Source organism: Manis javanica, chromosome 4, assembly GCF_040802235.1.
Source record: "Manis javanica isolate MJ-LG chromosome 4, MJ_LKY, whole genome shotgun sequence".
In the NCBI taxonomy this organism is placed as follows: Eukaryota; Metazoa; Chordata; class Mammalia; order Pholidota; family Manidae; genus Manis; species Manis javanica.
The window spans coordinates 7,491,085-7,503,423 of NC_133159.1; the positions used below are offsets into that span (position 1 = coordinate 7,491,085).

At 41.4% G+C, this 12,339-nt stretch overlaps 1 protein-coding gene across 4 annotated transcripts in view; it reads left to right on the forward strand.

Annotated features, from left to right (window-relative positions):
• UBE4B (ubiquitination factor E4B) overlaps positions 1 to 12,339 on the forward strand; it is a 137,562-nt gene that overhangs the window by 34,011 nt on the left and 91,212 nt on the right. Inside the window, exon 2 of one of the 4 annotated variants that reach the window (XM_036999747.2) lies at positions 1,382 to 1,543. The exons of the other annotated variants lie outside the window; for them this stretch is intronic. The gene's annotated coding sequence lies outside the window, so the exon portion shown is untranslated. The remainder of the gene's footprint in view (positions 1 to 1,381; positions 1,544 to 12,339) is intronic. 4 annotated transcript variants of the gene reach the window in all.

The following is a 12,339-nucleotide window of genomic DNA, read 5'->3' on the forward strand; positions in this document are numbered from 1 at the left end:
AATATATACACAGTAATAGGACAACTTATCAAGTTTAAGCAAAATTACGGGATTTATTTTAATAAGTAACACAGCTTCTTTCTGGGGACAGGAAGATAGCTGGGTCATAGGAAGAGGCCAGACCCTGGAGTCCGAATGCTGCTCGGGCTTCCTTTGTCTTGGAGTTCTATGTCATTGTGATCACCCTTCTATACACTGTCTATTACCTTGCCTCTGTCCCACTTCCTCACGCTCATGTGGCAACCCTGCTGCTCCAATTTCATGCCTACTATATGCAGCTGAACACAGCTGGTGAAAACACAAGCCATGCTGGCAGATCTAATTTTTCCTTCAGCTTTTTGATCTGAAAACTTTCAAATCCGCAGAAAGGTTTATTCAGTCACCAAGATGTATCAGTTTTTGGCATTGCCTTTTTGCCACATTCATTTTCTCTCAGTGTGTATGTGTGTGTGTGTGTGTGTGTGTGTACATGTATGTGCACACATGCACATACTCGTTGGTTTTGGCTGAACTGTTTGAAAGTATGAAGAACCATAAAGCAAAGCAGAGGTGGTTAAATAGGAGAGGTGGGGAGGAGGTCACTGAGCAGGTAACAGTGGGCAAAGACCCGAAGGATGGGATGCTGGCCAGTTTCCTGGGGAGGAGTGTGCCCAGTGAGAAAGAGGCAGCAGTGCAGTATAAATAGCCCCTGATCCCTAGGTGTGTGTTGGAGAAAAAGAGTCTCCACTGTACTAGACTGTATTGTTATTCAAATACTCACTGCTCCTTCCTAGGGAAAGTTACCTGTCTCTGCCCCACTGGCTGTAGGTATGGTCATGTGACTTGTTTAGCCAAGGAAATGTGGGCAGAAGTGGCCTCTGGCCAGTGTGAAGCAGGCCACGCCTCTTTCCCCTTGCCTAGACGGCTGGTAGTGTTCCCTGTAGAGGCCGCTTTGCATTCCTGGTCCTTGGAGTGAGGATAATATGGAGCAGAGCTGTACTCTCACCTGCATGTTCTCAGGTTTTATAGACATAGTAGGAAACCTTTTGCAACCTGCTTTTTCAACTCAATTAAAAAATGTTTTGGTTGAAAAAACATAAAAAATACACTTTTAAGAGCAAGAGATAGCAAAGTGAACAGAAAAATATATTGTTTTCTTTTAAACGTATGGCATTACTAAGCTCTGTATGTCTAGGTTCAAATCTGTTCTTTCACTTTCTAGCTGTGAGACCTTGAGCAAGTCCCTTAACCTCTTCAAGTTTGGTTTCCTCATCTGTAATGAGAAAATAAATGTACTGATCTCTTTGGATCATTAGTTATGTCTATACACATGAAGCCCTTGGCACGTGGTAAGGGTTGAGTGTTACTCATATTATTATAAATTATTCTTTTGTCTTATTAGAGTTTCCAGCGGCTTCTGGAAGTAGTCATGAGTGACTAACCTAGAAAACTTTATTACCTGAGTGCCGAATCAGCTTCCTCTTTGCAGGAAAGGAGGTGGTGGGATTATGTTGAAAACAAGGAAGCATTTACTTATGTTCAGTTGAAATCTTCGAAGGAAAATGTAAGTCACTTCTTGCTATAATGTTAAGACTGAAGGAAAAATGTACTTTTCCATATTTTTGGACTGATGTATATGGAGTGACAGTGGCAGATGAAGTTTAGTATATTCTTTAAATGGGATGAGGGGAGGATTCAAATGACAAGACCTTTAGAGCTTTTGAGTGAAAATTAAAATAGTGAATTTTTAAAAGGAAACGTGAATTAAAAATCACAGCTGTGATGTTCAGATTTGAATGAATTTGTTTTTTGAAGTATGTTGGGCTTAGGTGTAAGCATATTATGAAATTGTCATAGCATTTTATAAGTTTTAGATATGGCCAGCTAGCAAAAAAAGAAAATAAAACAATAGTAACCAACGTAGGAGATCTCTCTAGAAGGAAACCAATCCAAAGAATAAATATTTGAACATGTTTTTCTTGAGGTTGAAATTTAATTTTTTGTATGTAGAAAAGTAAGATGCTTTTGTAGAATGATTACTCAATTTAAAACAATGCTTTTTGGGTTTATTCCCCACAAAAAACTGCTAGAAATAAGAGGAACAGTTTGGCCCATCCTGCCATAGCTCTTCCTTGCTGGTTTGAGTCTATTTTTGGTTAATCAAGAATGGGAGAGTAGGAAACAGAGTATATCAGGATAGAACAGTTCTGGGAAAGCCCTGTTTTCATGTCATTTGTGAAATAAGAACTGAAACACTCATGACAAGAAAAACTCTAGGAATGAGATTTCCTGATCAGTGTGTTTGGGTTTGACTTGTGGTTTAGGACATAAATCGAGGAATCATAGGTTCCTTTTTTAATCTTCTGGTGTTTTCTCTCTGTGACATCTGGGGAAACAAAATTCTTTCAAAAAGCGCTTTTGTTTAATTTAAAAGAGATGATACACTAGATGCTTCATGTCAAAAAGCAGAGTAAGCCAAGAAAAAAAGTTTAATAGCATTTTGATGTGTTGGGACTATTTTTAGTTTGTGTCTCATATGTTGTTTGTGGTAAAAATGAGGTCACATCTCTTAATAGATTAATTACTACCTGTGATTGCACGCGCCATCCTCTTGGGCGTCTCCTGTCTAGATAGTCCTGGGGTCCTCAGGCTGCTGAACCAGTACAAAGCCACCACTGTAGCAGAAAGTGGCCAGTCCCCCAGGGGTGCTATCCTCCATTGAGTGGGCTGGGGTAGCCCAGAGTACCTCCCCATTCATGGCCATTTCTTCTCTTTCCAGCAGTTCTTTGAGATGAGGGCTCAAGACAGGTTTTCTCAGTTGTCCCCTACCAGTTCATGTCACCCATAGCCCTGCCTCTGTCCCTCACTCTGCTCCTCCATCTCCCCTCACAGAGTTTGAATCTTCCTTCTTTTTTTGTTTTAAACCCTTGTTTGTGGAGTGCTGGAGTAGGGATTGAGGAGCCCCAGTACAGGGAAAATCTGTCTTCTTGGAAAACTGCCTTCCTTCCATCAAGTCTGTCTTGCAGTGAGTCCGGACATTTATTCTGTGTTTATATCACCAAGGGAAACATCTGAATTTAACATCTCAGACTGATCTTGGAGCCCATATTTAAAATAGCATCATATTTTTTCCTAAAACAATGCGTGTACTTTTTCAAAGATAGTGATAACATTAATTTACAAACAGTAAATCTTATGTGTGGTGCATTTTCTAGTATTGTTCCTTATTCTTTCATTCATTCAGCACATATTTAGAGAGTGACTGCTGTGTGCCAGGCACTTGTCTGGACACTGGGTGAGACATGAGAGAAAAATCTGAGAAAAGTCCTTGCCTTAAAACACTTAAGAGTGAGGGATGATAAATAAGCAGAACACACATGATCAGCACATGTGTGCAGGAGCTCAGGTAAGAGCCCCAGAGGACAGTGAAGGCGAGAAGGGGCATGGGTGGTGATCCGTTGTGGTCTGTCACAGTCCTGGAAGGGTGCTCTTCTCGTGCCTGTTATACAGACAGGCAAACTGATGCACAGGGAGGTGAAGCAGCATATCTAGAGCCGGCTTAGGGAGAAAGGAGGGAAGATGGAATTCGAGTTTGGAATCAAGCATAGTCCCCTAAGTCAGCTGCCTTTGAGAAAATGAAACTCAACTTCAAGCAGATCCCCAAATACTGGTTTCTGTGAAAATTTAAAGTCTCTCTTTACCAGATGTTCTGCTGTATTGAAGTGTATACACAAACACATTTTAAGAAATTAAAATACCGCCTTAATTTCAGTATCAGTAAGTACAGTATTTATATAAGGTGTTTTAATTTACAGTGAATTTTAAAATGTGAAATCCTCATAAAGCATGTAATATTTCCAGTGGACCGTGACAGGTAAGTATGATTAACTTTTTAAATTATACCTTATTTGAAACATATAAAAGACTATATTTAACATAAATTCTGATGAATGGAGGGATTAAAGATGGCGACGTGAGAGGTGAGACAGAGAACTCCTCCCAAAACCACATATAATACAAAAATATAGTTAATACAACTAATCCTAAAAGAGCAACAGGAAAGAAGGCTGTGCCAGACTGCATACACCTAGAGAACAGAGCAGACCCCACGAAGACCTCCCTTGGTCTGGTGGGACCCAGGCCTTTTCCCCACCACAGCTCACCAGTGGGAGGAACAGAAATGGAGCAGGGAGCGGGTGGAGGCCTAGGATTGCTGAACACCCAGCCCTGCAGATCCGCTTCAGGAGCACAAACCTACATTGCTTGGTGCTCTGGAGATTAGTGGGGTTGGAAAGCTAAGACAGGCGGAATACTTGGAGAGACTGAGATTCCAGCCATTCGTGGAGGACAGGGATCCACATCAGGATGCTCTGGGACAAAGGAAAGGCGGGCAGTCTGAGAGGCTTCCTAGCAGTGAGAGGGTTGCTAAAGGGGTGGGGATTGGGCAGAGCTTGCTGCTCAGGAGAAAGGACAGGTGGACAAGGTTGTCTGGGTGCGCTCTGCCCAGCAGGTTGGGAACTTTCAGGAGCTTCAGGTGCTCCATCCCCCTGGCTGGCTACTCAGCTCCGAGGCCTCCCATTGTGATAACGCACTCTGCTGTGCCTTCCTCCTGGCTGTCAGCACCAGCTGGCAAACCAGCAGTCCCTGCCCTGGCGTCAGGCCAGCCAGAGGGAGGCCCCGCCTACAGCAGCTGCAAATGCAAAGCACAGAGGCTTACACCTGTGTGCTCGGCCCACTGGTTCTGACAGTGGAGACAGGCACTGCAGCCGGGAAGTAGGAAACAGCTCTTTCCTGCCCCCAGGCACCAGCACTGCTCCTCTGTGACCCCTAACATCGCTCCAGGGATGGAGCAGATCCAGAGACTAGAGCTTCTGGGCACTAGAGGGCACGACATACAAATATGAATCGGCAAACGAACCTGCTTCAGGCCAAAATCTCACAAACACCAGAAAAAGGCCCAGGTGAAACTGAACTCATCAATCCTCTTGAGAGTTCAAAATAAAAATCATAAACATGCTCATGGAGATACAGAAAAATATTCAAGAACTTTCGTAAGAGCATGTATCAATAATACCTTAAAAAATTAAAAAAAAAGAAACAATCTAAACAGACAATTACCAGCAATGAACTTGAAGTGGTAATCAAAAACTACCCAAGAACAAAACCCCCAAACCAGATGGATTCACCGCTGAATTAAAAAAAATTTTTTTAAGGTATTGTTGATGTACACTCTATGAACGTTTCACATGAAAAAACAATGTGGTGACAACTTTTACCCATATTATCAAGTCCACACCCATAGCCCAATGCAGTCACTGTCCATCAATGTAGTAAGATGCCACAGATTCACTGTTTGCCTTCTACACTGTTTTCCCCGTGACTCCCCACACCATGTGTACTAAACATAATACTCCTCAATTCCCTTCACCCACTGTCTCCACCAGCCTTCCCACACCCCTCCCCTTTGGTAACTACTAGTCCCTTCTTGGAGTCTGTGAGTCTGCTGCTATTTTGTTCCTTCAATTTCGCTGTGCTCTTAATACTCCACAAATGAGGGAAATCATTTGGCATTTATCTTTCACCACCTGGCTTATTTCACTGAGCATAATATCCTCCAGCTTCATCCATGTTGTTGCAAATGGTAGTAGTTGTTTATTTCTTATGGCTGAATAGTATTCCATTGTATATATGTACCACATCTTCTTTATTCATTTGTCTACTGACGGACACTTAGATTGCTTCCATATCTTGGCTATTGTAAATAGTGCTGCAGTAAACATAGGAAAGCATATGTCTTTTTGAATCTGAGAAGTTGTATTCTTTCGGTAAATTCCAAGGAGTGGGATTCCCAGGTCAAACAGTATTTCTATTTTTAGTTTTTTGAGGAACCTCCATATTGCTCTCCACAATGGTTGAATTAGCTTACATTCCCACCAGCAGTGTGGGAGGGTTCCCTTTTCTCCACATCCTTGCCAGCATTTGTTGTTTCACCACTGAATTTTATCAAATATCTAGAGAAGACATAATACCCATTTTCCTTAAAGTTTTCCAAAAAGTAGAAGAGGAGGGAATACTTCCAAACTCATTATGTATGAGGCCAGCATCACTCTAATACCAAAAACAGGAAAAGACCCCACAAAAAAAGGAAATTACAGTCCAATATCCCTGATAAGCATAGATGCAAAAATACTCAAAAAAATACTAGCAAATTGAATTCAAAAATACATCAGAAAGAGGAGGAGCCAAGATGGCAGCATGAGTAGGGCAGCGGAAATCTCCTCCCAAAACCATATATATATTTGAAAATACAACAAATACAACTATTCCTAAAAGAGAGACCACTGGATACAGAACAACAGCCAGGCTACATCTACATCTGTGAGAACTCAGCATCTCATGAAGGGGGTAAGATACAAGCCACCGCCCAGTGGGACCTGAGTGCTTCCCCAACCCCAGCTCCCCAGTGGGAGGTAAGGAGTAGGACCGGGGAGGGAGTGAAAGCACAGCACTGCTAAACAACGAGCTCTAGTGATCTGCACCGGGAACGCACACACTGCATGGTGTGCTGGATATTAGAGAGACATAAAAGCAAAATCTGTGAGAAGGTCTCCGCAACCAGCTCCCCTGGGACAAAAGAAAAGTGAGTGCTTTTTGAAAGTCTTAAAGGGACAGGGACCTCACAGCTCGATGGAAGCCTCCTGGCAGACTCAGCCCAGCAGATGGGAATCCTGAGGAACTCCAGGCGCCATAACCCCATGGGCAGCAGTGCAGCTCTGAAGCTCCTCACTTCAGTAAGCAGCCTGCCAGTCGTTCCCTTGGCCAGCGCAGCCCCCAACATAGTGGCCTAGTAGCTGGAGAGAGGCTGTGCAAGCTGGCAGTGGCAGCGGAGCGGCCTGAGAGAGACCACACGTGCAGGCAGTGGTGGCCAAGTGGCCTGGGAGCAGCTGCGCATGCCCGCGGCAGTGGCAGAGCGGCCTGGGAGCAGCTGCGCCCCCAGCAGCCACCGAGAATCTGCTCCCTGTGTGCAACCGTCCGGGCCAGACACAAAGGCTGCCGCTGGCACGCAGCTACCCGGTGCAGGCAGAAGAAACCAGACCAAGTTGCAAAGGGCCGCTGCTCTCGCAGGAGAGCACACCCAGTGCACCTGCCGTTCCCCACAGGGCTCTGGGCTACCCGAATGGCGGCCCCGCCCATGGCAGCTTAGGGGATTAATCCGGAGGCTGCTCCAGGAGTGCGGGTAACGGACACAGGCAGCGGAGAAGGGCAAGGCGACCAGCAAACAGGAAAAGACTTTGTTCTCCCAGCTGACACATCTGCTACCTGCCTACAGCCACCTCTATCGCCATGAAAAGGCAGAAGAATCTGGTCCAGTCCAGAATTACACAGACAACCCCCAAGAGAGGGCGTGGGGAGATAGATTTAACCAATCTTCCTGAAAAAGAATTCAAAATAAAGGTCATAACCATGCTGATGGACCTGCAGAGAAATATGCAAGAGCTAAAGGAGCAAGTTGGGAGGGAGAATACAGAAATAAGACAGTCTCTGGAAGGACTTCAGAGCAGACTGGATGAGGTGCAAGAGGCCATTAATGGAACAGAAATCAGAGAACAGAAATGCAGAGAAGCTGAGGCAGAGAGAGATAAAAGGATCTCCAGGAATGAAAGAATGTTAAGAGAACTGTGTGACCAATCCAAACAGAACAATATTGACATTATAGCAGTACCAGAAAAAGAAGAGAAAAGGGGATAGAAAGTGTCTTTGAAGAAATAATTGTGGAAAACTTCTCCAAACTGGGGAAGGAAATACTCTCTCAGACCATGGAGGTCCACAGAACTTCCAACACAAGGGACCCAAGGAGGACAACACCAAGACATATAATAATTAAAATGGCAAAGATCAAAGGCAAGGACAGAGTATTAAAGGCAGCCAGAGAGAGAAAAAAGGTCAACTACAAAGGAAAACCCATCAGACTTCTCAACAGAAACCTTACAGGCCCAAAGAGAATGGCATGATATATTTAATACAATGAAACAGAGGGCCTTGAACCAAGGGTACTGTATCCAGCATGATTATCATTTAAATATGAAGGAGAGATTAAACAATTCCTGGACAAGCAAAAGTTGAGGAAATTTGCCTCCCACAAACCACCTCTACATGATATTTTAAATGGACTGCTCTAGATGGAAGCACTCCTAAGGCTAAATAGATGTCAACAGAGCAATAATATCACACCAAAGAAAGCAGACCAACCAAATACTAACTAAAAGCAAAAAATAAAATCAACTACTCACAAAAGCAGTCAAAGAAAACACAAAAGAGCACAGAATGAAATACCTAACATATAAAGAATGGAGGAGGAGGAATAAGAAGGAAGAGAAATAAAGACTCATCACACTGTTTATAATAGCTTAATAAGACAGTTAAAGTTAGACAGTAAGATAGTAAAGAAGCCACCCTTGAACCTTTAGTAACCATGAATCAAAAGCCTGCAATGGCTATAAGTACATATCTCTCAATAATCACCCTAAATGTAAATGGACTGAGTGCACCAATCAAAAGACACAGAGTAACAGAATGGATAAAAGAGCAAGGCCCATCTATATGCTGCTTACAAGAGACTCACCTCAAACCCAAAGACATACACAGACTAAAAGTGAAGGGATGGAAAAAGATATTTCATGCAAACAATAGGGAGAAAAAAGCAGGTGTTGCAGTACTTGTATCAGACAAAATAGACTTCAAAACAAAGAAAGTAACAAGATAAAGAACGACATTACATAATGATAAAGGGCTCAGTCCAACAAGAGGATATAACCATTATAAATATATATGCACCCAATATAGGAGCACCAGCATATGTGAAACAAATACTAACAGAATTAAAGGAGGAAATAGAATGCAATGCATTCAAATTAGGAGACTTCAACACCACTCACTCCAAAGGACAGATCCACCAGACAGAAAATAAGGAACTATGCAGAAGCACTGAACAACACACTAGAACAGATGGACTTAACAGACATCTACAAGACTCTGCACCCAAAAGCAGCAGGATACACATTCTTCTCATGTGCACATGGAACATTCTCCAGAGTAGACGACATACTAGGCCACAAAAAGAGCCTCAGTAAATTAAAAAATATTGAAACTCTACCAACCAACTTCTCAGAACCCAAAGGCATAAAACTAGAAATAAATTGTACAAAGAAAACAAAAGGCTCACAAACACATGGAGGCTTAAAAACGTGCTCCTAAATAATCAATGGATCAATGACCAAATTAAAACAGATCAGGCAATATATGGAGACAAATGACAACAACAGCATAAAGCCCCAACTTCTGTGGGACACAGCGAAGGCAGTTCTAAAGGGAAGTATATAGCAATCCAGGTCTATTTAAAGAAGGAAGAACAATCCCAAATGAATAGTCTAATGTCAAAATTATTGAAACTCAAAAAAGAAGAACAAATGAGGCCAAAAGTCAGCAGAAGTAGAGACATAATAAAGATCAGAGAAGAAATAAATAAAATTGAGAATAATAAAACAATAGAAAAGAATCAATGAAACCAAGAGTTGGTTCTTTGAAAAAATAAACAAAATAGATAAGCCCCTAGCCAGACTTACTAAGAGAAAAGGAGAATCTACACACTTCAACAGAATCAGAAATGAGAAAGGAAAAATCACGATGGAAATACAGACCTCACAGAAATATAAAAAGTATTACAGAATACTATGAAAATCTATATGCTAACAAGCTGGAAAACCTAGAAGAAATGGACAACAACCTCCTACAAAAATACAACCTTCCAAGACTGACCAAGGAAGAAACACAAAATCTAAACAGATCAATTACCAGCAAAGAAATTGAATCGGTAATCAAAAAACTACCCATGAACAAAACTCCCAGACCAGATGGATTCACCACTGAATTTTATCAGACATACAGAGAAGACATAATACCCATTCTCCTTAAAGTTTTCCAAATAATAGAAGAGTGAATACTTCCAAACTCATTCTATGAAGCCAGTATCACTCTAATACCAAAACCAGGCTAAGACCCCACCAAAAAGAAAATTACAGACCAATATCCCTATGAACATAGATGCAAAAATACTCAACAAAGTATTAGCAAACCGAATTCAGAAAGACGATCATACAACTTCATCAAGTGGGATTCATCTCAGGGATGCAGATGACATGATATTGTATGTAAAAAATCCTAAAGTATCCACTCCAAAACTAGTAGATCTAATATCTGAATTCAGCAAAGTTGCAGGATACAAAATTAATACCCAGAAATTTGTTACATTCCTATACACTAACAATGAACTACCAGAAAGAGATATCAAGGAAACAGTTCCATTCCCATCTGCATCAGAAATGATAAAATACCTAGGAATAAACCTAACTGAGGAACTGAAAGACCTATACTCTGAAAACTATAAGACACTCAGGAGAGAAATTAAAGAAGATACTAATAAACGGAAACATCCTGTGCTCATGGATAGGAAGAACTAATATTGTCCAAATGCCCATCTTGCCTAAAGCAGTCTACAGTTTCAATGCAATCCCTATCAAAATATCAACAGTGTTCTTCAATTAACTAGAGTAAATTGTTATAAAATTCATATGGAACCACAGAAGATCCCGAATAGCCAAAGCATTGTTGAGAATGAAGAATAAAGGTGGTGGAATTATGCTCCCTGACATCAAGCTCTACTACAAAGCCGTGGTAATCAAGACAATTTGGTACTGGTACAAAAACAGACCCATAGACCAATGGAACAGACTACAGAATCCAGATATGAATCCAAGCATATGTGGCCAATTAATCTTAAAAAAAAAGGAGCCATGGATATACAATGGAGAAATCATAGCCTCTTCAACAACTATGTTGGAGAAACTGGACAGCTACTTATAAGAGAATGAAATTGGATTATTATCTATCCCCATACACCAGTGTAAACTCAAAATGGATCAAAGACCTGAATGTAAGTTATGAAACCATAAAACTCTTAGAAGAAAACACATGCAAAAATCTCTTGAATATAAGTATGAGCAACTTCTTTCTGAATGCATCTCGTCGGGCAACGGAAACAAAATAAAAAATGAACAAATGGGACTACATCATACTAAAAAGCTTCTGTACAGCAGAGGATACCATCAGCAGAACAAAAAGGCATCCTACAGTATGGGATAAAATGTTTGTAAATGACATATCTGACAAGGGGATAACATCCAAAATATATAAAGAACTCGCACACCTCAACACCCAAAAATCAAATAACCCGATTAAAAAATGGGTGGAGGATATGAACAGACACTTCTCCAAAGAAGAAATTCAGATGGCCAACAGGCACATGAAAAGGTGCTCCATATTGTTCATTATTTGGGAAATACAAATTAAAACCGCAATGAGATACCACCTCACACCAGTTAGGATTGCCAACATAGAAGAGACTAGGAACAGCAAATGCTGGTGAGGATGTGGAGAAAGGGGAACCCTCCTACACTGCTGGTGGGAATGTAAACTAGTTCAACCATTGTGGAAAGCAATATGGGGGTTCCTTAAAAAACTAAAAATAGAAATACCGTTTTACCCAGGAATTCCACTCCTAGGAATTTACCCAAAGAAAACCACTTCTCAGATTCAAAAAGACATATTCACCCCTATGTTTATTGCAGCACTATTTACAGTAGCCAGGATATTGAAGCAACCTAAGTGTCCATCAGTAGATGAATGTAATAAAGAAGATGCAGTACATATACACAATGGAATACTAATTCGGCCTTAAGAAAGTAACAAATCCTATCATTTGCAACAACATGGATGGAGCTGGGGGATATTATGCTCTGTGAAATAAGTCAGGAGAGAAAGACAAAGACCGTATGTTTTCCCTCATTTATGGAGTATAACAATGAAGCAAAACTGAAGGAGTAAAATAGCAGCAGACTCACAGACTCCAAGAAGGGGAGCGGTGTGGGAGGGTGTGTGGGAAGGGAGGGGGACAGGAATTGTGGGGTATCATGATCGGTACACATGGTGTGTGTGGGGTCACAGGCAAGACAGTGTAGCTCAGAGAAGACAAATAGGTATAGGTACTCTGTGGCATCTTACTACACTTACGGACAGTGATTGCAATGGGGTATTGGGAGGGACTCGATAATAAGGGTGAATGTAATTGCCACTTTTTTTTTATGAAACCTTCGTAAGAGTGTATATCAATGGTACCTTAAAAAAACATTTCTGATGTTTTGAAGACTCATGAGCTCACTGCTCATAGTTGTAAAAGTACACTACCCAATCAATTTTTACAAAGTGGACACACCTGTGAAACTAGCATCCAGTTAAAAAATAATA